This window comes from Amblyomma maculatum, chromosome 9, assembly GCF_055883805.1.
Source record: "Amblyomma maculatum isolate TAMU_Amacu chromosome 9, ASM5588380v1, whole genome shotgun sequence".
NCBI lineage: Eukaryota > Metazoa > Arthropoda > Arachnida > Ixodida > Ixodidae > Amblyomma > Amblyomma maculatum.
The window spans coordinates 105,200,666-105,226,833 of record NC_139352.1 but is presented as its reverse complement, the minus strand read 5'-3'; the positions used below and the strand labels follow the sequence as shown (position 1 = coordinate 105,226,833).

General features: G+C 43.8%; 1 pseudogene; it reads left to right on the top strand.

The window, feature by feature from the left end:
• Window positions 1-10,600: 10,600 nt before the first annotated feature.
• On the top strand, window positions 10,601-11,793 carry LOC146180092 (uncharacterized; annotated as a pseudogene).
• The last annotated feature ends 14,375 nt before the right edge of the window (window positions 11,794-26,168 follow it).

Below are 26,168 nucleotides of genomic sequence, written 5' to 3'. Positions count from 1 at the left end.
AGGGTGTATTTGGCTGTTAAAAAGTTGCAAACGTCAGCTGCAATGCGCTTCAAAATGTGGCTCAATCTGTCTTCCTCGAATATGTTGGAATTGACACATTTGCATAATCTGAGGATCTCTTCTGTATAAGTGGTACAATTTTCATCGGGCAATTGAACTCTTCGAGCAAGGGTCTGCTCAGCCCGCTTTTTGCTCGAAACAGAGTCGCCAAAATGCTGTTTTATCTCGGTGGCAAACCGTTCCCAAGTCGTCAAGTTGTCCTCGTTATTCTCAAACCAGGTCATCGCCGTGTGAGTTAAAAAGAAAATGACATTGGTTAGCATGGTGACACGGTCCACCGGTTGTACCGACTAATACCCTCGTTATACGGGCAGAGTTAACCGCGGTTAGCGTAAGCGCGGTTACGCGAAACCGTGGTTAGCGCATGTTACATGGCGGACCAAACCGTGGTGGCGCCACTAACCGCGGTTATCGCGAACCGAGCTTGGCGACCTCGCTTTGCGTCGTTAACCGAGAAGATGGCGGCGTCCATGGAAGGAGGCAGCGCGTCGGCAGCGTCCGCGCCCATGTTACAAACTTTTCAAATCAATAATTTTGCGACACAAAACATGCTCTTCACAGAAAGTTGTTTTATAACAAATATCTTCTAAATAACGCACACATTTGCATACGGCATTTCGTTCCGCCGAATTGTTGCGTCAGTTCGTCTTTTGCACCCAAGGAGGCGTTAGCTGCCATAACCGAGTAAGGCTTCCAATAACCGAGGACTCTGGAGGGCTGTGTAAAAACGACAAACCGCGATTTGAAATAACCACAATTCAATTCGGTAACCGCAGTTAGCTCTGTCCGTGTAACAAGGGTATAACTCGTTGATAATGAAGTAGCCACTTCTGAACGTCCTCACCTTCTTCTCCTGCAAACAGTCATGGTTCCCGATAGGGCTGGGACGGAATAGGGCTGGAGGGCGCAGGCCTGTCGCCAGCCTGGCTTGCAGCTTCATGGCTTGCACGATTAGAGTCGGTGTGGCCCACGATATTCCGGAGCGCTGGCAGTCCAGCAAGGCGGCGACTACGTCGAAACTTCAGTTGGTCTTGCTGCGCCGTAGGTAGGGATCGAACGGAGCACCTTCCACCAAGTGGTTACGGTAAAATAAGAAAGGGGGGTGTTTATTAACAGTGCTGAGGCTGCGGGACAAGGTGAAGCCTGCTAGTCGCCAGAAATCAACGCTTGTTTCTCTTCTTCTGCCACACCATCACAATCCTTGTAGCTTGAAAATATTTATATTTGTCACTCTGGCTATTTCATGGCTTTGTATTTTAGGAACCCTGATCAGTTGAGCCGCTGAAAATCATCCGTCCCGACTTAACTGCGCTAAAACGGAAGGCTAGATCGAGCGTCCCCTTGGTCTCGGCAATACCTAACTAGAGTTTGCAAGTCTTCCTGGCTATCTGCTAACAGCGGAATATCGTCTGCATACAATAAACCGGGGAGGCGCTTCTCTGCTACCCTTCCGCCTAATCTATGTAGCAGGTTAAAATCTAGGCTACTTTCTTGTATCATCCGTTCAATATTTTCATATAAACAATACCAGTAGGTGCGACGGACAACGTCTTAATCCTTTGCATACATTGACAGTGTCCGTACTTTTTATCTTTTCCCGTGTAATTTCTACTTCGTTATCCCTGTATATTTCCGATAGGAAATCTGTTAATATAAATATATCTCATAACCGACACCTGGTTAGTTTAGTTTACGTTGTAGTACGCACCGTTTGTGTCTAGGCAGGCCAAATAACAAAGATGTACTTTCCACTCTAAATATTTCGATACATTGGGTAAGCACAAACGGGTTATCATCTAAGCGCCTGCCATTTTTAAAGCTTTTCTGAAGTTAGTTTTTTGAGCATCTTCTTACTTTCAAGCCATGATTGCATCTTTAATTTCATCTCCTGCATAGTCAACCTGTATACAACATGTTATGGTAATCGGTCTTTAGTGTTTTATGTGCATCCTCTCTCTTTTCTCCTCGCCTACTAAAATACGGGTCCGTGAGCCATGGTCTCGCCCGAGGAGTGAAGAACCAAGTCATTCTTAGAAGCACCGGTTTATTCCGGGTCAACAGAAAAGTAATTAATAAAAAAAACAGCATTGGACAAAACTGCGCTGAAAACATGCCGTCGAGGTGCGCCACAATGGACTATCAAGAATAAAACGGAACAAGGGTCAGGGCTTTACCGCGGCTATACGAAACACACTGCGGCGCGAATAAGCCGAGCAATAGGGCTCAAAGCGTTCACGAAGGTACAAAAATATTGCTCCTCGTGTGGCAACAACTCACGCTATTACTCCTAAGGCATCTTTGAAGGCACTGCTTCCGTCTTCGTCTGGCAGGACCCCGCTCCGTCGTCCGTGTACATCCCGCCGGCCTGTGACGCTCACTGGCCACCCTGCGCTCGCCGGCCGCCCGGCGAAAAACCTCACGAGCCTTGCTTCCGACGCATTTATCTAATTTCGGTTTCGCGCCGATAACATGCCGCCTCCGCTCCAGGCAGCTCGCGCATGCGTACTCGCGCTACCCTGCCGAACATCAACAGAAACAGGAAAAAGCGCGTGCGGTGTGAAACACTAAAAGGGGCTATGGGGCCCCCCCCTCCCCCCCCCCCTCTCAAGACGGCACACCTCCCGAGGCATTAAAAAAGAAAAAACGCGGGATATTGATGGAACCGGTACTGCTGCTGGTAGGGCGTATGCTTGCAGGTATCCGCCGAGCTTGGGTAGCCGCAGTGCCCGGTAGGTCAAGTGGTTCTATGTGGCTAATGGACGGCCGTGGTAAGCTCGGAGATCAGCCACGTTGATTGGTCCAGTTTCTCGACCACCCTGCACATGGCAAATAAAATACGAAAGCGAAGACACGCGCTTTGTTATTGTGTAAGGGCCAGTCCATCGTTGAGCGAGAGAAGCAGCAAACCCTTTTGCAGTACACTTAGTGGGTGCGTGCTGTGAAGGCCTTTGTCGTGGCTGTGAACTCCAAATGTCGTCTTCCCTTGTTGTACTGGTTGCAGTGTTCGAGGCGGGCAAGGTCCAAGTTCTCCCTTGCCTCATTCAGTATCGGCCAAGAGGCTGGAAAGATCATGCGCGAATTTAGAATGACCAGGAGCAGGTAAATCAGAGCCATTCAGAGCATGCTCAATAGCGAACCTGAGCGCACGGCCAAGGAGAATTGCCGCTAGCGCAAAAACCTGTTGACCGATTTACAGTGGTTCTTGTGGCGAAGACCATCACCTGGATACGAGCGTCCCAGTCCTTGTGCCGCTCCGTGAATGCCACTACCATAGTCTTGAGATTTCGACTCAATCGCTTTGTATTGTTTGCTTGAGAGTGGTAGAGCGTAGACTTTTTGTTCTGCACACCAGGAGCTTTGCAGGTGTCACTGAATATCCTACCGGTGAAATACGTGGCATTATCAGTGATAAGCTGAGCTGGGAAGCCAAAGCGTGTAGATATTTCTAGTAGCTTATCCGAAATGATCTTAGAGTCTAGTCTACTCAGGGGATACAAATCTACCCATTTCGAGAAATGGTGAGCAATTACTAACAAGTAGCGATTCTCTTTCACTGATCTGGGATAGGCACCATTATGTCGCAGGTTACGATTTCCCACGGGTATCGGCTCTCTACAGGTTGCATGAGGCCCGGTGGTTTTCCTCCCCTAGGCTTCGTGGTCTGGCAGGTATGACAAGTGCGGACGTATGCCAGGACATCCCTTCTCATGCGGGGCCATGTTGCGACGTGGCACAATTTGTAATATGTTTTTTTTGCCACCACTGTGGCCTGCGAGGCGTGTTTCGTGAAAGTACTCTAGAAAATGCTTGCGGACGCCCTTGGTGATGACCACGCGAAATACAGACTCACCACTCTCGGTGTCCGCAGCAGGTATATATCGCAGGAGCAAGCCATCTTCTGCTTCCACGTAGCTGTCATAGCTTCCCTTAGGCACCCGGCTCCCTGTAGGGTTGGCGCTGTTCAGAGTTTGGCGTATCTGGTTGCATTGGTCGTCTGAGAGCTGAGCGTCGAGCAGCTGTTGACGGGACACCAGTGTGCCACAGGTGTCTACAGGAGCTGCCACAGCGAGGACCACGGGGGTTCACTCGCCCTCAGAGGAAAGTCGAGCTCGGGACAAGGCATCGGCTACTTTGTTGAAGGTGCCTCTTCTGTGTTCCACCCTGTAATTGTACTTTTGGAGAGCCAATGAACCAGTGGGATAGATGGCCAGCTGGGTTTTGTAACCTTGTAAGCCATGATAGGGCCTGGTGGTCGGTCTAAGTAGTGGATTCGGCCCCATCCAAATACATGGGCAAAAAACTGTGGGCAAGGAACCAACCAAAGTATGCAGATGCGGTTAACCTGTGTCATCTTTCTTGCGGAGATTTTTGCTGCATGCAGTGAGCCGGTTACATTCCAAGAATTCCGCTCCGGAAATCCATCGCCCCTCTACAAACTTCATCCACAAGTAAAAGTTGCATCGCTTGATGACAGTGATAGCTTGCGGACTAGAAGAAATCCCTCGAACTTCGGACATTTTTCTGTTCTACAAAGGCACATCGGAGCAACATCGTCATCACCCGAACAGACCGGCACCGCCCCTCAAACCCTTTTCATCAGTGGGCAAGGGACCAAGCAAAGTATGCAGATGTGGCTAACCTGGGTCATCGTTTTTGCGCAGGTTTTTGCTGCATGCAATGAGTCGGTTACATATCAAGCATTCCGATACAGATTCAGATATTTATTTCTCTTTCAAAAAATGAAAGAAGGAACTGCGACAAAAGGCGGTTAGGTTTGACGGGGTCACAGTTCCCCATACAGTTCACAGCGGCGCGCAACACGGAAAACAAACGATAACAGAACATTACAGCAAACGTGGTAATTAAACATACTGGAGTAAAACCTAAAGAAACAGTGTACCACTATACACTCAAAAAGAAACAACAGCATATGGCACACAAAACGCGGAAAAAAATTTGTACAGTAACATAACATGATAAAAATTTGCATGCCAAATACAAAACCAGACTAAACAATTATTCCACTTCGGAGAGTATCAACTGCTTTTTTATGTCTCTTTTAAATCTGCGTTTAGAGAGATGGAACATTGAACATAGGGATGGGTTTTTGAGAATAGTTGGAATCTGGTAAGTAAGCTTCTGTTTACAGTAATTTGTCCTTGTTTTTGGGACGAGGTTTCTGTGTTGTCTGAGAGGGTATTTAGTAGGAAATCGATTAGCAGAGACGGAGAAAAGCCTATTGCTGTGGTTATGTTGTAACAAGCGGAGTGCGTAGACTCGGTTAGCTTGGAGTAGATTATGTTTTTGGTATAGAGGTGATGTTGGTAAGTGTTCCGGTCTTCCATGATAACCCTCAATAGCCCGGAGTGCTTTTTTTGCAGAATCAAAAGCTTGTGATAATTGCTATTTGTTGTGGTGCCCCACACCAGTGCACAATAAGATAACTTAGAAAAAAAATAGAGCATAAAACATAGATACTTTTAATGAAACAGGTAAAAGGTCTCTGGTCCTGTAGAGACAGCCAACAGTTCTGCTAAGATCTGTGGCAAGTTTAGAATTGTGTGTATTCCAGGATAGGTGTTCATTGAACCAAACACCGAGAAACTTCTGAGTGGTTACCTGCTGTATTTGTTTCTTAGATACCTTATATCAAGTGAGTAACGGATTGGGGCGCTGATAGGTCTGAAAATAATGTAACTAGTTTTGGACAAGTTTAAGCTAAATTGACTTGCCTGCATCCAAGCGTGCAGTTTTACCATGTAGTCATTTACAGTAGTTTCTAAATCTGGCAGAGTTCGGGCTGTGAAAAATATATTTGTATCATCAGCATACATGACCAAATCAGGTGAATCAGGTATGTTACAAACATCATTTATGTAAACTAAAAATAAAAGTGGGCCTAAAATAGACCCCTGCGGCACATCTTGAGTAACACACAAGAAATCTGAAACAAAATTATTGCATTTGACATATCGAGGTCTGTTGCTCAAGTAACTTCTAAGCAGGCTCAAGGAAGTACCTCGTATTCCATACCTAGTTAGTTTGCTTAAAAGAATTTCATGCTGCACGCAATAAAAGCTTTTCGGAGGTCCAAAAACAAACCAAGTGTATATGTTCGGGACTCAATGTTGTCAATAACTTTAACTTTAACAGCAAGTAAGGCTTGTTCGGTCGATCTATTTTTTAAGAAACCATACTGGGACGGGTTAATTATATTATGAGCACTGAAGAACTTTTCCATTCTGCTTTGAATGGCTTCTTCGAATACCTTAGAAAATACAGATAATACGGAAATTGGTCGATAATTCGTAACATCACTTCTATTTCCTCCTTTATATACTGGGCACACCCGGGCTATTTTTAGTTCATCTGGAAACACACCGCTGGTGAAAGTTAGATTTATAAGATAAGCTAGAACGTCGCAAATTGATACCGATACATACTTTAACGGTATGGCTTTGATGCCGTCATGGCCGGCGGAAACATTGTTTTTTATTTTACCAATATAAAGAGCTACTTCTTCTGGAACCACAGGCAACAGCACAATAGAATTAGATAAAGATTCAATGAGGTCACACATGGAGGGGTTTGATAAAGATTGTTCAAAAGTGGGTTTACCAGCTTCAATGAAAAAGTGGTTTATGGTGTTTACTATATCAGTTCCACTGGTCTTGGAATCAGATATGAGAAATTTTGCTTTATCTCCGAACTTCTGCTTGTTTAGTAATTCGTTTATCTCATGCCAAACTTTCTTGCGGTCATTATATATTCTCGAGGAGCGTTCCATATAGTAAGCCGTTTTTGCTGCCTTGAGGTCTTTGTTTAATTTATTTTGGAATTTCTTGAACTCAGTAAAAAGGTTTGCATCACGAGTGCATACAAAGATATGGTACATTTTATTTTTAACTTGTATTCGTTTATATAACTGCTTATTGACCCATGGCTTTCTGGTCTTTCGAAAGCTCTGCTTAACTTGAATTAAAGGAAATGCAGCATTATAACATTCACTGAACTTTGCAAGAAATGTAGTATATGACAAGTTGACATCAGATATGTAATATATATTGTCCCAACTACTGTCTTCGATAAGAGTTCGAAATTTAAAAAGATTTGTCTCAGAAAACAAGGAAGAAAACAAAAAATCTGGATGTGGTCGCTAATTTCAGAAGATAACAGGCCAGCCTCCCTTTGAGGAGACATCGTATTTGTGACACATACATCCAAAAGAGAAGCTGTATCAACGGTAACTCTAGTTGGTATAGATATAGCATTTATACAACCATAAGATGCTATAATGTTATTGAATTCATGTGTGTTACAATCATCATGCATTAGATTAATATTAACATCACCCATTATTACAAAAGGCAACCGGAAATTGGCAAGATAGAGCTGTAAACTTTCAAGAAACTAGAAAAAATGCAGTTTTTTTCCAGCAGGAGGTCTGTATATCACAACCACAATGATATCGGACAATGATACAGCTAAACGTTCGACAGTGGGATCTATCATCGAAATGTCTTCTTGTACAGACTGTGGATAACAGTTTTCCACATACAAGGCAATACCACCACCTCTCATATTCGGGCGAATGAGCCCATGATGCCGGTAGTTCTTGAATGGCAAATGATCATCTTGAGATGTTAACCAAGTTTCGGTAAAGAAAAGCACATCAAACTGCACATTTAATCACCCAAAGAACTCATCAAGACTGTCACGTTTGTTCTTCATACTACGGACGTTAATATGTACGCCAGAGAATCTTCCCTTGGAAGTGGCAAACTTGTTGTTAAAGCATCGTGTATCACAATGAATGCAATGGAATGGGCTGTCCATGTCAATGAGATATCAATCCAACTATCAGATAAGTCAACACCTAATTAGCCATTTTGTCCAGATCAGATCCTGCAGAGATTTTGATTGTGTCAGATGATTCATCCCTGCGTGCGAAAATTTTGCAGCCATTCGTCCACACAAATTTCCAGACGAGTTCCTTTTTTCGAGCAATGGTCGCTCCTAGCAGCTTTTGTTGGCATAGGTCAAGTGTTCATTGACGTAGATACGGCCGCTGTCTGTGTCTGTGAAGCCAAGCTCTTTATTAGACAGCCCATGCTTTCTGGCCTTGGAAAGAAATGCGTGGCGCGTATCTCGGCTCACAAAGCGGACTATGATGTTGGTTTCATCTTTGCGGCTAGTAGAGGTTCTACGACACGTGTCAATGTCAATGAAAGAAACGTCTTCATTAATGACCTCGACGATTTTCTCTACCACTTCGATTGGTTCAACATCTGACTTTACACCCTTGATTTCTAGGTTGTTTAGGCGACCATACTGCTCAAGTTCTTCAACCCTTAGAGCCAAACGTTTGTTTTCGGCTCTCAAATTCTCATTGCAGCTTACCAGCTCGCTAAGCTCTTTTCTTAGTGCCTGTTTTTCAGAGTTGATAACTTTCGTCTCGTCACAAGTGTCGCTGCAGAACTTTAGGCTATCCTTGACAGAACGATGCTCAGCTCTCATTTCACGTTTGAAATCGTCCAATGCTTTCGCTATTTCTTTATCTTTCGACATGGTTACAAGAGTGACAAAAACCACTACACAAAAATTCAAGTTTGACAGCAGTGCGCAACGAAACAATGGGCTAAGCAACAAAAAGTTCAGTCGCTCACCTGCAAAAAGTAGAATGGATAAGAGGCATGCTGTTCGTTCGCGCACTGCTGCCAAACTACTGCAGTCCCATGAATGCTGTCCGTTTTAAAGGCAGCGGAAGACTGTTGTCACACGGCGACTGGACGCAGGTTATGCACCGGAATCGCCGATGATCTGCTGTGACCAGGAAGACAGGGTTAGCCGTCGCAGTCCAAGGCAGCTCCAGCGCGTGTCGTGAAGTATAGGCGTTTAACACTGTCAAAAGCAGAATGGACAAGAGGCTTGCTTTTCGTTCGCGCACCGCTGCCAAACTCCGCTTTGGATGGATGCGTAGGATGGAAGCTTGTAGATGGGCGATGGATTCCGCTTCGGAAATCCATCGCCCATCTACAAGCTTCATCCACAAGTAAAAGTTGCATTGCTTGATGGCAGTGACACCTTGCGGACTGGAAGAAATGTCTCGAACTCCGGACATTTTTCTGTTCTGCAAAGGCACATCGGAGCAACATCGTCATCACCCGAGCAGACCGGCACCGCCCCTCAAGCTCTTTTCATCAGTGGTATGGTGTCTGGAAGGGGAAGTGTGACGGGCGCTGTATGCGCGCCGTGCATGGAAGGCGCACGAAACGCGAGGAAAGCCTCTTAAATCCGCTAAGGGTGCTGTAGTCAGGAGGGGAGTGAGTTTGGAAGCGGTGTGCGGGAAGTTGCCGCATGTCAGCCGTGTCAACGTGTTCTGGCCGCGCAGTTCGCCGTTCGTTGCCCATGTTTGGTACAGGCTGTGCGTGTGCGGCTGTGCGTGTGTCGTGTTGCAGTGCGTTATGCGTTTTGCCCTCGGCTGAGTAGTGTAACGAAGCTGTCAAGCAAATCATGCCGCCGAAGGCATGGACTTGCTTTGTGCCCGGTTGCACCAGCGGCTACAAATCTTGCCGTACGAAGGCGTCGCTCCTTCGGCCCCAAATGATAATTCTAGAAGAGAGCTGTGGGCACGTAATATTAAACGAGCAGATAAAGAGCTGTCAGATAACTGCGGCATTTGTGAACAGCACTTTTAGGACAAGTTTATAGAGCAGTCTTGGCGGCACATCATAAACGGTGAAGTTGTGGAAGTACCGCGGGATAGACCGAGTTTAAAGATGATGCCGTGCCCACTCTGTTTCCAGACGCCGCAAAGTATTTCACGAAGAAAGCATCGGTCAGGTGGAAGAACAGAAATGTCTGCGAGCAAGATGAGCCACCTTCTCAAAAGAGAAAAACTGCAAGCGTTGCTGTAGCACACAACGCGGCAGCATGCGATTTGGGAACAGAGTCTCCAGTTCCAGATATGGGAGCTTCCCAAATGGCACCAAGTCAATCAGAAGTTCACGTCCGGTGTGAAAGCCTCCGCCTGCTGGGCCCGGGCTGGAACAGGCTGTGCTTCATAGCACAGCCAGGCGTCGTTTTTTTCGGCCTTTGTGAACTAGAGGGCCCGGAAATGAACTGCGCATTGCTGCCGAAGTTGGTACAGTTAGCTGAAAACACCAATCATTCGGGCCATGTGTTGTGCACAGTTTTTCTCCGAGGAAAACTACATTTGGAGCGGACCATCGAATCACCCCTCGAGGCTCAAGACGTACTTGAGGAAAGTCATGCACTTGAAATGTGCGTAGGATGTGGGCTGCAGCCCACAAATAGCAGCACATATGTGCACTTTGCTGGCGCTTACTACTCAGTGAAATGTACAATGACAGTATCAGGTATTGGACCATGCATTTATTGCAAATGCTTGCGCAAGCTTGTGCAGAATCAGCTTTCACGAAAGAAAGCACAAGCTATGAAGGTGAGTCGCCTTAAAAAGCATGCGAACATCCGCCGCCGTCAGAAGAAGCTGCACAATGTTGAGAGGGAGCTAAAAAGAATGAAAGCTGCCAATGAAGAAATTGGAGATGAAGCTTTGAATGCTCGCATTAAAGGACTGCTATCAAAACAACAGATGGCCGTAAGGGCATGTTTCCAGGCAGCTACACGAAAAAGTACATCTGGCATGAGCTATGAAAAAGCGTGAATATTAGAGTGTGTACTTCTCCGCATGGAAAGTCCCAAATTATATGAACACTTGCGGAAGCATAATATACTCATCCTGCCCAGCCGGAGCTGTCTAAAGCGCTACATCAGAAAATTCAAGAGTGGTTTCGGCTTTAATGCCAACGTGCTTACAGCGCTCTCAGTGAAAACGAAAGAGATGGATGTATGTAGTCGACATGGCGGCATCATCTTTAATGAGATGAAGTTGTCTGAAAACTTCAGAGTAAACACAGCTGGTAAGTAGTATTGTAGTGATAAATGGGAATTATGTGTTTTAGGAGCACTGTCTGATCTCTTGGTCTTCAGGGCTCGTTTTGGGTCTGTGACATCCTCACTCTGATTTTGGAGTAATCATTAGCATCCTGTTCGTTTCAGGTGCTGTCGAAGGGTTCGTTGACCTTGGAAAGTTTACGCCCCAAGAAGAGACAACTGCAGCAGACCATGGAATGGTCAAGCTTTTTCAGCCATTCCAAGGTCTGTGACATTTCTTACATTGTTGCATTTGTTTTCTGTATTAGGGCATTGCTGATGTTTTATTATTAGAAATAGAATTAATTTGCGGTAGTGTATTATTTTACAAAATAATTTGCTTGAGAGTCTGTTCTTAGGTTAAAAAAATTACATTTTGAGGAAACGTGTTGGAAGCAGCCAATTTGCCGTTTCATGATGCAGGTGACTGGACCCAAGTGCTCGGAGTCTTCTTTTCTAAGGGAAACATCAAGGCGGAAATGCTTGAAAAGATCTTGCTTGAAGCCATACTGCTGTCTGAGCAAGCTGGCCTCTTCGTGGACTTCGTGACATGCAATGGGGCCTGATGGAACCGGAAACTGTGGAAGTCATTTGGGATTCGTGGTAAATGACTTTATATTTTTATTGCTGCGTTGCTACACTATAACAAGCTTCAACAATAATCTTAATGTGCTTGGAAACTTAAAATGCTACAAACATGTTGACCATGCATGATGTTTTCATATTGAAAAGCATGTTATAATAACTAACAATGTGCTCCTTTATTATATCAAGGAATCTGCTAAATGGGCGAAGTAATATACTGAGGTGTGCTTATTGCTAATCAATTTTATTGCTTTTCAGTGCAATCGGGCCAAGTCACATGCAAAACTGCCCACCCCGTGGACTCGACAAGGTCTCTACACTTTTACTCGGATTTTCCGCACTTACTTAAGTGTCTTCGGAATTCTTTCGTAAGCAAAGGTATCTCGACATCTGATGGATGGGCCTGCATTGAACACATAGAAGCAGCTTGGCACAAAGACAGAAGTTCCATCACTCTGAAGGCAATGTCAAGTTTGACAAAAGCACATATCAGGCCTAATTCATTTGAAAAAATGAAAGTTAATCTGGCATTCAAACTATTCAGTGATGAAGTGCTGAAGGGCATGTTTCTGTACACAGCTGATAGCAGGTAAATATCCGATTACATTGCACCAACGGAAAAACTGGCGCAGCGTCTAAGCAGGCTAATATATATAATGACCTCAAGGCGTCCCCGAGATGGACTAAGGGAGTCTTTCAGAAGCTGTTTCAGACCTTAATGCATTCCTCCAATTCTTAGATGACTGGGAAAAAGCAGCAAAAAAGGCTGGAGGCGGGTTTGTAAGCAGCAGTACTGCTGAAGGCCTTCGTGTCACGATACACAGCACTCTGTCTGTTCTGAGGTATGTGTCCTCTTTAGGATTTAAGTACCTGCTGACTTCCAGGTTAAGCCAAGACAAGTTAGAAAACCTGTATGGGATTATTAGGAAATATTCTTGTAGTTTTGACCACTCCTCTCCAGGCCAGTTCCTAATAACCGTGAACTGTTTAAGTTTCTATAACTTGGCACGAGCTCCAAAGTCAGGAAATTGCAGTGAAGAAATGGTAAATTCACTTCTGACGTCTCCATCCAGAACTGATGAAGCTGTGTTTAGCATTCGAGATATTATCGAAGATATGCTTGAGTTTGGGGATGTAGATAATGCGGGGGAAGTAATTCGTTCTGCATTGCGTTCTGATCACTGCGGCTATGTGGTGGAATGCAGTGATAGCCGCCTTGTTTATTACCTGGCAGGCTATGTCACAAGGAAGTTTGGAGCTAAGAATGCCTAAAAGGAGTGTTCATCATGCCTCATGAGTAGCAGAACAGCAGCTGTGCACAATACAAACAGCACTTTCACTGCACACTTTGATAAAGGAGACCTCCTCTATCCATGTCAGAAGCTGGGCAAACTTGTGCCGATATTGGAGGATGCCTTTACTACCTTCTTCTCAAAGGAGAAGCTCCATGCATTCAGTGTACATTATTTTGTAACCTTTTTGCGCAGCGTAAAATTCGACACTGTTGGCTGCGAGGATCACTGCCAAAATCATACAATTCTTTGTGGTGACACGGCTGCATTTCTTCACCAAGGCTCTTAATAAGGAAAGGGTTGCACAGAGGGAGCGGCAAAAACTTTTAAAGCTTCGCAGATGCCACTGATGCCACCTTTCATTCTCTTTTTTTTTTTACAATTCTTGAAGTCTGTGAGCAATAAAGCGACCTGGAACATGCTTATGAATTTATTTTGGGGTGTACTTACTCTGCTGGTATGTGCTCAGCAAACCCTCTTTCCTGAATAAAGTGGTTTCTCTCAAATTTCCTGCTTATAAATAATGGTGTTGCGAAAAGCTTAGCTTTAGGACAGGCTGAAAAAAACAACAACAACTTGAGAACCTCTTGGGCGAGGTAATGTAGCCTGAGTTTGTCAGTGTGTCTTCCAACGCTTTAGAAGCGCAGCTTAACAACACTTGCGTTAATCACGTGGGACAATAAAGTTTGCGCGTGTAGGTATTTGAAGTTTCTTGATCATGTCATATTCGCTGCTGGAGCACTTTCAAAAATTCAAAAATGTTAGCGCCATGCTCATTCACAACCTGAATCGAAAGTTCGATGACAATTAGTAGCGCCTCTGGACCAGTATAAGTAGGCGTTAAACAGCATCATTAGTGAACGGCTGCTTTGAATAAACATCTATGATAGTTACTGGGAAGCAAGGGTGCCTGTCTACCTTTCACGTGCCAGAACGTGTAGCGCGTTTTGGCACGCGGCTACGTAGCCTGCTACACACACCCCTTATCAGCCTAGTACACTTCTCGCATCCTCAGGTGCAGCTGTTCGACAATTTAAAATGTCGAATATACGAAGCGATTCGAAAATAACGCCCAGAAATTGCATACTTTAAGCGGAAACGCCGCGGCGGTAGCCCGCTCTCCGTGCTTGCGCTGCATCGGTGTTAGCTCCCCTCCTGCCAGTAGCGCCACCTAGGCACTTCATCGCTAAACTGAGCATTCTGTCGCTGGCGCCCGTCACACTTATAAGCTGCTTTGTATTCGGCTATCCTGTGTTACTCCCTGATTTGAGGATATCACCCTGTCGTCACTCGGCTATACTCGGCTATAACTGATGTAAAGTAGTTCATAGCGATGTCTCCCTTTAAACAATTGCCTTTGTTACCTTCAATGCGGTCCTGTTTACTTTCATTCCGCTTACCTAGCCAGCTTATATGGTTCCAGAATTTCTTTGGTCCGCCTCTAGTGGCATCATGTATTTCATTCATCCAGCCATCGATGGACTGATTTATTTTACTTTGGACGAGAGTCTGTACATGGTTTCTTTGTATATACGATTCCCATTTTCGGTGTATATCCTCCTGAGATACCTTCCCTTTCTTTGCCTCTCGGTTTTTCCTTAAAGCTGCTCATCGTTGCTGACTGACGCCCTTAATTTTCTTGCTCCGCCAGCTCCGTGGCTTCCTCTTTCCATTCCAGTGGTTTGCTGGTTTAACCTCCTTAATTTTCCTCCTTATGAGTAGTTCTACCTGTTCATAATCCCAGTTTTCCATTGGGCTTTGCTCTATTGCTTTCGCTGTCTGCCGCTATATGCGCTATTTGATCGTCGTTCAATTTTACGTTTACTTTTTTCTAAGTTCCGTTTCTCTTTTCATCAAGGGCCCCATTTGCAGACTAATACCTTTATGATCACTTCCCAGACTACCCTCCCCTTCCTCGTCTATTTCCATTTTTGTGATCTTTCTATGAATTCCCTCCGACATTAGACAGTAGTCAATGGTCATCTGCCTGTTCCGGAATTCCCAGGTGATTTGTTTCTCACATTTGGTTTCTGTATTTATGTTAATCAGGTTGTTGCGCTCCCAGAAGTCTAGCATTAGCTTCCCGTTACAATCCGTGTATGCATCCAGATCGTCGATGTAGCCGTTCATGTCCCCCAGTAGAATAATATCAGCCTCGTCTCCGAACTGGCTTATATAGTCACTGAGACCATCAACAAGTTCCTTGTTTTCCTTCCTGAATTTGTGTTTTGTTCCTAAATAAACTACCACTAATCATATCTTTATGCCGGAAATTCTTCCTGATACCAAGATATGTTATTTGTAAGATCATTTTATTCTGTGCCATTTGTTCCTTGTTGTATGAACATACCTACTTCTCCCCCCTTTTTCTCTGTTCTCGTTCTGTTGCACCCTTCCCAGACGTAGCCTTCAATAAATGACGCATCTTCTAGATCCCTGAGATGAGTCTCGCATAGATCGTACACATCAATTTTGTCATCCTTCAATTGCTATTCTATCTCTAGCCATTTCGCTCTCTTTCTATCTCCTTGCATGCTTATGTAGCTGATCCTATTGTTAAATCATTTTTGTTCTTTTCTCGACTTCCTCTTAGCCATTTTTGGTAGCTCAGCCTCCATTATTACGCTTTCTTCTGCTTAACTTCTAACTTAACTTCTAACTACCCCTAAAAACGCTACAGCCCTGCCTGCCATGCGCTAGCTGATCTCTGCTCCCACCCTTCTGTTAAAATGGATGCCTTCTCGTTGAAAAGAGGCACGACGGCAACAGCGCTGCACTGCGAAAGCGGCAGCGGAGACGGTTATGATTTCGAAGCTATTTTTGGACACTTTAGTCAATGTGCACAATGTAAAGCAGTTTGCGAAACCGATAAAAATTGTCCTTGTGAAATGTGTTCCTTTTAAAATGCGAACGGCCATCATAGAGATTTTCGTTAAGCAAGTTTACAGGGAAGCAAAATGGCTTTCGGCAGTTCAAAGAAATTCGACAAATCGCGCAATAGACTAATTCGAACAGTATTTCTTTTCCCTGGAAAACCGAATTAAGGAAAGGTTTCATTCCTTTAGGTTAGCTGTGTATCAGTGGTGTGTTGAACACTGTATTCTACAAGCATAAACCACCAATAAACAATTTTATTATGTCTTTAATGTTTACAGAAAGCTAGACATTCAGCACTTGCTGTACATCTTCAGAGCAATATTGGCAATAAAAGGCTTTTATACAACCGCTGTCACGAGAGTGGAACGGCTCGGCAAAAAAAAAAAATATTGGCATTTGTAATTTTTGTTAAACCAATTAAAGTGCGAAATCGCAGCCTTTTTCCGCCTTGTTTGTTTTAGCAAGGTGTAAAGGCTGTTCCGTACACGATACTTGTCTCAGACAATGTTCATGTGCCTATGGGCCTCGTGCGTTGCAGCTTCAGCTTTATATGTGGTTATAAGGGGGGGGGGGGGCTGCTTCAAATGGCGGTGGTTTAGCCATGACCTCCGCGATCAGCTGCGGTGTAACTGCGTTCTTCATCTCGGAAGCGACAGGTTTATTTTTACTTTCGGTGCCATCTGATTGCCGCTCCGTAAAATGGTGAATGTTTAACCGTACCTAAACACACTTATAAGAAGCTTAAGCGGGCATCGCTTTTGGTCAGTGGTTAAGACGCTAATACATGTGGTCGAACCCGCCCGGTTGTAATCCGCTGTAATGGGTTCTGTAGGTGTGAAAGCCACTACAAGAGGCCATAATCATTGTTTAGTTATAGGCTCCATCAAACCCTCTTTTGGAGGCAGAACTTGAAACACCTGCCGGGAAGACTCCTGCTCTGGAGCCGCTATATCAGACTCAGTTTGAATTACACAGTTTAAGGCCATGCAGTTGGGAACACTGAAAGCCATTAGCCAATCAGAGCTACGCCGAAATAAGATCGAACAAGATCGTGGTTGGTGGTGGTTAGCGTATGTGTTTACGCACTAATAGGGGAACGTTATCTTAACTGAATGTATGTTGCCCTGTAAAGCGTATTAGTAATATCAAAACGACACACTTCGGTTATTACCGATTCAATCAAATTTCTTAGTGCCTTGGATATGTTATGCTAACATAAGGTACTGCTGGACGATCAGCAGAGGAGCACCACAGGAGCCGGCGCACACACTAGACTTCGGTCGAGCATACCTCATTGCCATTCCACAAAGTTGAAGACAAAGGGAACGCTTCTCCTTTGAACACTCATTCACTGTGATTTCTAGGTGAAATCCTCATATCCAGGCTAGGCCGCCTTTGGAAACCGACATGTATGGAATGATATGTCAATGCGTTAGGACGCGTTGATGATTGCGATGAGTTTGCGAAAATAAAATTAACCTCCTTCTTTTTAGATGCACCAAAGCTATTTAGGCCACAGGAAGTGCGATTATATATATCCTAAATACAGTAAGAGAACGTGCTGCAGTTGCTCCTTCTGCGCCTAAAATTTCAGGACCAGCATGTGGGGTGGGAACAATGCGAGATGAGCCAAACCACTGGCGCACGTTTTGTGCTAGGAGTGGCATCCTTCAGTCATGCACAAAAAAATGCATTATTTCATGAAGTTCCCATGGATAATCAATCCTCCTATTTCAGGTCTCCTTGCCGTTAGCCTCCAGCGACCTTCACAGGGTCACTTTCTTTGTCTGAAAGTAGCTAGAATGATGAAATAATCAGTGGTCCTCAGGCGCGTGGTTCTCAGAAAACAAAGCCGGCGAAATTTACAGTTCTTCCTTTTACACATTGCACAGCTCACGCACTTGTGATGATGGCATATCCTTACAACGCCAATGTTTGTTTCTCTGCACCTAAACAACGCGAGCCGACATTCTCGGCAGAATAAGGAAAGGTTTCGTTTTTCGTTTATTATGCATAGAATGTACAAAAATACTGAAGAATTGATTGGATCCATTACCAATGGACTGGTTTTGGGTTCAATATAGATTATAATACAATACAGGTAGACTAAACTGCAACAATCATAAAGAACTATAGATAACAGGAAGAAAACTGCAATTCACATAGCATTTCTACTGGTCGAGGAGGAATGCCTTATGTGTGGGCACAAAATTATTTTTAAGCTTTAAGTCATTAGGAATTGCATTCTAGTTTTGGGCACCACTAACTTTGATTAGTCGTCGCTCATAAGTATTGTGGCATGGTGGGAGGTTAAAATTGTGAAGTGTTGCAGCTCTTGTATTCCTGCTGGAAAGTAGGAAGAAGTCTAGTGGAAGCGGTTCGTTAGACATTAGAATACTATCCATTATTGTAGCAGTTTTTGATAGAGTTCAGAAGTAGCAATTTCAGAGATTTGAATTGTTGAGTCAGTGCACTTTCAAACGTTGCAATCCTAACCGCTCGTTTTTTTATGCAGAAAAAAATGGTCTAGATATGCCCCATAAGTTTTGCCCCAAGATTTTATACAATAAACTAGCTGGCTGTGAACAAAAGCAAAATAGAAACTTTGCAGGTTAGGGAAACCAAAGTACTCACGATTATTTCGTAATAAGTAACCGGCATAAGAGAGTTTTGAGCATTACACTGCGCGTATATTTTTTCCAATGCATGTCAGTTTGAAAAATAACACCTCGATATTAAACAATGAGACTTGTTGCAGCCTCACGTTTTCTATATGTATGTCAAAGTGATCATAAATATATTCTTGCCCAGTGAACCTAAATATGGTATAGTATTTTTTAATGTTTAGAGTAAGGTAATTCATCTTAAACCATGAGGATACTGTTGAAAGTTCCTTCTGTATTTTTGTTTGTAACCTATGTAATATATCCCCGTGAAAAATAAGGGCAGTATCGCCCGCATACATCAGGGCTCTGTAGTGACAGAATATTTCAGGAATGTCGTTCACATACAAAATTTAAAAAAATATCGGCCCAAGGGCCGACCTCTGGGGCACACCAATAAGTAATTTTTTATATGGTCATTGATTACTAGGCGTTGTCTTTGACCGGTTAGGTAGCTTTTCGAAAACTGCAGTATATTCCCTCTGAAACCATAACTCTCTTGCTCACTGAGGAGAATCTGATGGTTTTTTGTATCGAAAGCTTTGCGCACATCGAGGTACACAACAGCGGCAACCTTGTTATTATGAAGGGCGATGTTATTAAACTGAGTAAGGGTCAGAGTCGCAGTTGATGTAGACCTTCTAAGTCGAAAGCCGTGCTGGTGAGAAGATATAACGTTGTATATCGAAAGGAAGCTTTTAATGTGATTTTCTATGATTTTATAAAAAATGATATAATTATAATCAGCATTGATATGAGTCGGTAGCTGGACAGGCTTGATGGATCTTCGTCCTTGTAGATCATCATCACTCTTGCAATCTTGAGTTTACCGGGATAAACAGCTGTATCTAGAGAATCATTAAACATGTGCTGTTAATGGTTGCCTACTCAATATATCGCATGTTTTATGAATTTTAATTTCACAGCTATGAGATCAGGTCGTTTTTCCACTCACTTGCACTGTTTTCACAACTAAAATGATTTTACAGTAAATTATGCCACCCATCACAAACCTGTTCGGACCGGGTTCAGAGATTCTCAGCAACCCGGAAAATGCAGAAGCTGCGCGCCAAGGTGGGGACCAATGTTAATAAAATAATCATTGAATTCAATTACTATTTCCTGATCCACCACTTCAGGCAATAGCTGCTCGTTAGACGAAGCTTGATAGCGTCATGAACAATGTCCAAGATTGTTTTTCTGTAACCCTCAGTTTGTGCAAGAAGTGAGGAGACGTATTCTTGTTTTTTTCTGCCTGAATTGTCCTACTAATGCTGCTTCATTCGCGACCCGGACTGAAAAACTTCTGTTGATATTTGCTCCACAGTCTAACCTCATCGAAGTCCTTGTAGATGGTGTTCCTCTCTCTTCCCTGATTGACACTGGTGCCCAACTCTCTGTTCTTAGTTCCTCGTTTCGTCATCGCCTGAAGAACGTCCTGACGCCAGCAGTTCCACCCACCGTTCGTGTCGCCAATGATACCCCTGCTGCCGTGCGTGGCATGTGTACCGCCCAGGTAACCATTGCTGGTCGTCACACACAAGTATTCACCGTTCTTCAAGAATGACCCCATGTCCTGATCTTTGTCCTTGACTTCTTGACCGCTCGCTCAGCCCTTATTGAGTGCTCAACCGCATTCTATGCTTGGAGCTTCCCCTCTGCCCTGTAGATCTCTCCACGCCACCTCGCCTCCGCTCAGCGAAATATTCCCGCTTCCCTCCTACAAAAGCTGTTGTTTACATTTAGATGTGCCCTTTCCCGCCCGTGTCCGATGGAGGCATGGAAGGCATAAGCAAAGTAGGTCAGGCGGATCCTAACCGGCAGAGTTATTTTACCTACTAAGCAGTCGAGAAAAGGAAGAAGTAAGGAAGAACGAATCCCAGAGAGAAGGACAGAGATAACCGAAAGCAGGAGCCACCAGTTTGGAGGGAGTGAGAGAATGCTCAGGTGCTTATCGCAGGGGATTCCAATATGAGCAGGTGCAAGAGAGATATCATGGAACATGTAAAGGGTGATAAGCTAGTTTTAGTTGGAATCATCCCTGGGATGAAAATTGGCGCAGTGATGAAAGAGAGTAACAATAGGCGGTTGAAAAATTCCTCACAGCGCAATATGGTAATCGTAGCCGTGGGGCTGAACGATGTCCTAAATGGTGACGCTGCAGGAGTGGTGGAAAGTTTAGCTAAGAGACTTACCGATATGAGAGATATAATACAGCAAGCGCAGATAGTTGTATGCACAGTACCGGAGGTGCTAGGAACGAACGGAAAGCTTGAGAAGGAGGTGGTGACAGTTAATTAGGTCATAGGAAAGCTAAGCTTGGAGAACCGTTTTGAAGTTGTTGACGTAAACAGGGGGGTGCATAGAGCAGGTTTTCGAAGGGCTTTCAGCGAGATGACATCCATTTTAACAGAAGGGCGGGAGAACAGATCGGCTGGCGCCTGGCAGGCAAGGATATAGATTTTTGGGGTGTCGGCGAGGGCTCCGTTTACAGGGGTAGTTAGAAGTGAAGCAGAAGAAAGCATAATAACGGAGGCTGAGCCCAAAAAAACGGCAAGGAGGAGGTCGAGAAAGAAATGTACAAAAAAGGAATTTAACACTAGGATCAGCTACGTAAACATGCAAGGAGGTAGAGCGAAACGGCTAGAGATAGAACAGCAGTCGAAGGATGACAAAATTGATGTGTATGGTCTATGCGAGACTCATCTCAGGGATCTAGAAGATCCGCTGTTTATCGCAGGCTACGTCTGCGAAGGGTGCAACAGATCGAGAAAGGAAAAAAAAGGGCGAGGGTTAGGTATGTTGATACACCAAGGATCAATGCGGCAAGGAATAAAATTGTCTTGCAAAAATCATATCTGGGTATCAGGAACACTTGCCGGCATAAGGACATGGCTAGGGGTAGTTTATATAGCAACAGGACACCAATGCAGGCAAGAAAACAGGGATCTTTTTGAATGTCTCAGTGACGATATAAGCCAGTTTGTAGACGGGGCCAATATTATTCTGCTGGGGGACATGAACGGCCACATCGACGATCTGGATGGATGCATGGATTGTAACGGGAAGCTAATGCTAGATTACTGTGAGCGACACGACCAAGTTATTGTAAATAGAGAAACAAAATGCGAGGCACAAATCACGTGGGGATGCCGCAGCAAGCAGACGACCATTGACTATTGTCTAATGTCGCAGGAAATTTATAGCAAGGTCACAAAAATGAAAATAGACGAAGAAGGGGAGTGTAGTCTGGGAAGGGATCATAAATGTATTAGTCTGCAGATGGGGCTCTTGATGAAAAGAGAAATGGAACTTAGACAAAAAGTAAACGCAAAATTAAACGACGATCAAATAGCGCAGATAGCAGCAGACAAAGAGGAAGCAATAGAGAAAAGCCCCATGGAAGACTGGGATTATGAACAGGTAGAACTACTCATAACGAGAAAAATAAGGGAGGTTAAAGTAGCAAGCCGCTGGAATGGAAAGAGGAAGCCTCGGAGCTGGTGGAATAAGGAAATCAGAGAATCCGTTGAACAACGACGGGCAGCATCAAGGGAACACCGAGGAGCAAAGAAAGCACAGATATCTCAGGAGGAAATATACCAAAACTGGGAATCACACCGAAAAAAGAACCGATGTACAGGCCCTCATCTAAAGTAAAATAAAGCAGTCCACCGATCGCTGGATGGCTGACATACACGATGCCGCTAGAGGCTGACCAAAAAAAATCTGGAATAATATAAACTGGCTAGGGTAAAAAGAATCAAAGAAAGCAGGACCGGATTCAAGATAACGAGGGAAAATGCTTAAAGGGAAGCAACGCAGTGAACTATACATTACATCAATTATAGCCGAGGCATTTAAGAGCGATGATAGCGTAATCTCCACAAATCAGGAAGCAAGACAAGATAGAAAAATATAAAGTAGCTTAGAACTGACCAATCTAAACTGGAAAAATGCAGAAAAAATATTCCTAAAAACACATTTACAGGAATATAAGGAATTCCACTCAGGCTGAATAATAAACTTGGTTCAAGAAGTAAGGAAATGTTAAAGCTTTGGAAACAGTCATAACGAATAAGCAAATTTCGGACAGCTGGGGGCAGAGTAAAATGAATGTGATTTATAAAGGTAAAGGATAAGGGATCCAAATGAAATCCTACAAGTCGATTACCGTAGCATATGTTATATGCTGGTTGGCCAGGCAGTCAGTGAAATTAAAGATGCAGTCATGGGTAGAAAGTAACAAGATACTCGGAGTAGTTCAGAACGGTTTTAGAAATGGTAGGAGCCTAGATGATAGCCTGTTCAGGCTTACCCAATGCATCGAAATATCTAGAGTGCAAAATAGACCTTTGTATTTGGTCTTCCTGGACATAAACGGGGTGTACAACAACGTAAACAGAGCGCTCCTGTGGAACATAATAAAGGAAGGTATCGGTCATAAGATAACAGAGTTCCTACAGGAAATATACCGGGATAACAAAGTAGAAATTTTGTATGAAGGGATAGGAAGTGCGGAAGCTGTCAATTTATGCAAAGGATTAAGACAAGGTTGTCCTCTATCACCGCTTCTGTTCATGCTTTATATGATAAATATGGAACGGAGGATACAAGAAAGTAACCTAGGTTCTAACCTGTCATATATATTAGGCGGAACGGCGGTAGAGCAGCGCCTTACCGGTTTAATGTATGCAGACGATATGGTGCTGCTAGCAGAAAGTCAGGAAGAATTGCAAACTCTGGTTAAGTATAGCGGAGACTGAGGTGACGCTCTAGTCTTCAGTTTTAGCGCAGTTGAGTCGGGTCTGATAATTTTCAACAGCTGAACTGATGAAGGTCTTAAAATACAAGGCCATGAAATACTCACAGTGGCAGAATATAAATATTTCGGGGTACGGGTAAACGAAGGATTGGCATACATTGAAAAGCGTTAGCAATCAGTTCCCGGGATCGAATCCCGGCCTCGGCGGCTGCGTTTCGATGGAGGCGAAACGAAGTGGCGTCCGTGTGCTGTGCGATGTCAGCGCACGTTAAAGATCCCCAGGTGGTCGAAATTACTCCGTAGCCCTCCACTACGGCTCCTCTTTCTCTCTTTCCACTTTCATTCCCACCTCCCTCCCTTCCCTTACGGCGCGGTTCGGGTGTCCACAGAGCAAGTGTGACAGTTACTGCGCCTTTCCCTTCCTGTGAACCAATTTAATCACTTAAGGCAAAAGAGCGAAGAAATGCCGGGATAATGAAGCATAAGGCAGTGTGGGGTAGAACCGGTATGAGGCATTGAGGGGTATTTGGATAGGAATTATGGTGCCCGGGCTTACTTTCGGAAATGCAGTTTTGTGCCTAAAATCAGAGGTACAGTCCACATTATAAATAAATCAGAGAGTCGTCGGACGATTAGGAACGCCTGAGGAAATTGGACAGTAACTGATGGGCAGCTAAATTTAGATACCTATACCTAAAAAGCATTGACTCACAATGGAGGAAAAGAACTAGGAAACTAACCAGTAAGTATTCTGGTCACAAGACGAAGAAATAAAGAGCGTTAAGCAACAAAGTAAAAACAGAGAAGGTAAAAATTGGATAAATTCGATGGAAAAGAAGAAGAGTGTGGAACTGTACCGAAAGTGGAAAGGCAGAACAGGAAGGAAGCTTTCTTTGATAACTCAAGATGCAGTGCCCTACTTTTTGAAGCTAGTTCAGGGTGTCTTAGAACACACAGCTACAAAAAGAAATTTAGCAAGGAAGATGACTCATGTGCAGTATGTGGTAAATCCACTAAAACAATTGAGAGATATTTATAGGTGTTTAGAGATACAGTGGCAGGGGGAATGAACCTGCGGTAGAGGCTAGCAAAAAAACGATTGAAAGATTGGTGGCTTAAAAGCAGAAAAGTGACATAATGTTAGTAATGTAGAAAGAAAAATAAAATAATTAGAATAACACTACATTTGTCCATCTAAAATAATAATTAAGATATAGGGGGAACATGAGCATGGTAGCAACTGCTACCACCCCGTTTCAAAGGGGACGCTCCTATATTCCACCCATCCATCCACCGTTAAGAGGACTGAATCATGCTGCGGCGCTTCAGTCTAGCATTGCCCGTGCACTATCATGATGAACCGCAGAGTGGCATACCAGATACAACCAAGTATGTGGACGGAGACGAGCCCGATTATGAAGTTTGAGCGTCGATCAACGGCTACAGTTATTAATGCGAAAGCATTACTTAGCTATGTTCACAGATTTCTGCCCGCAGTCCGCGTCCGCACACCACGTCCGCAAAATCGTGTCCGCAGCTGTTGTAAGTCACAAGTCGTAGAAGTTGCTGAGTGTGTCACTGAATAGAGGGTACGTAATATTGTGTCCGAAAACATTTGTCCAAAAAGGTAATTAAGTAATTATTTAGAGGCAAAAAACGTAAAAGTAAAGGCGAGAATGGCCTCATTAGCCACTGGCTTGGCATCACATTTGAATGTATCCATTAATAAAATATTTAAGTAAATTAGTTAGGGCGACGTCAAGATGCATCTAATACTAAATAGTAAATTTAATTAGTCACTTAGGATGACGTCTAGAATACGCAACCGAAAGTAGAGCCGAAAAGGGGCATAGGTAGGCATAGGCGCGCAATTTGAAAGTGCCAAAGACAAAAATGGGTAAACAAGAAGTGAACTAATGTGACGTCAAGGATGTAACGTCACGCAATTAGATGGAGAGCAGAAAAAAGGCACAGGAAGGAATTGGCGCGCAATTTCAAAAGTACTAATTACTAAAATGGGCAAACAAGAAGGGAATTAAGCTACTAGAAGCAACCAACCGCAGCATTCATGCTTTCGCATTACTCCAATGCAGATTCTGCAGCGCTTTTTAATTTTGTTACGAAACTGTTACCAACATAAGACTTATATTTAACGAGGGTGAAGATAAAAAAGCAAGCGGAGGTGATGCGAGCTTTCTGGAACAGCTACAGTCTCTCTAGATTGTTCGAAAACATAGCAAAATCGGCGGGCCTGTGAAGCATGCCGAGCGCATCAGCCACACGTTCGCACGGTGTAGCTCATACTGAGCGCGATAATACCCTATTACACGTTCAGACACCACTCCTTGAAACTTTTCATTACAACGAGTTAAGGTATGCAACTGCTCAACTGGCAAAGTCCTAACTGCTTTAATCTTTTCCTACCTTTAATCAATATCATTGATTGCTCTTCTTCTCTGCTTACCTTCAGGAAAAAGGCGTAAACTAATTTGGGAATAGCATGTAGACATACCTACAGGCTTTGGACAGTTACGCTGCTTACCAATTCTATATCCTAATTCAGTGTAGTCCTGTTATTTTATCATTTTCCACCGTGTGTAATATGCTCACTGATTGTTTTTTTCATTTTAATAATAAACTCATATTACTGTTAATCTGTTCTGTACATAGGTTGTTACACAATTCTATAATTTGATTATCTAGTGCTGGTGTCAACGTTGCTATTTTTTACTTATTCTGAAATCGACAGATTCCCTCGGTTCATATACGTTGCTTTATATTTCATTTCATTACATTAAAGGCCTCTGAAAAGGATGTTACATAAGGCGTGGCGAAAAATAAAGGTACATATTCACAAGAATAGTCAAGGATTTACATTTTTAATGACCTGATGTGAGCAAATGATGAAAGCATTGTTGTCTGGAAGGCCGTTCCAGTCTGCAGCTGTGCGAGGGAAAACGGAACTCGAAA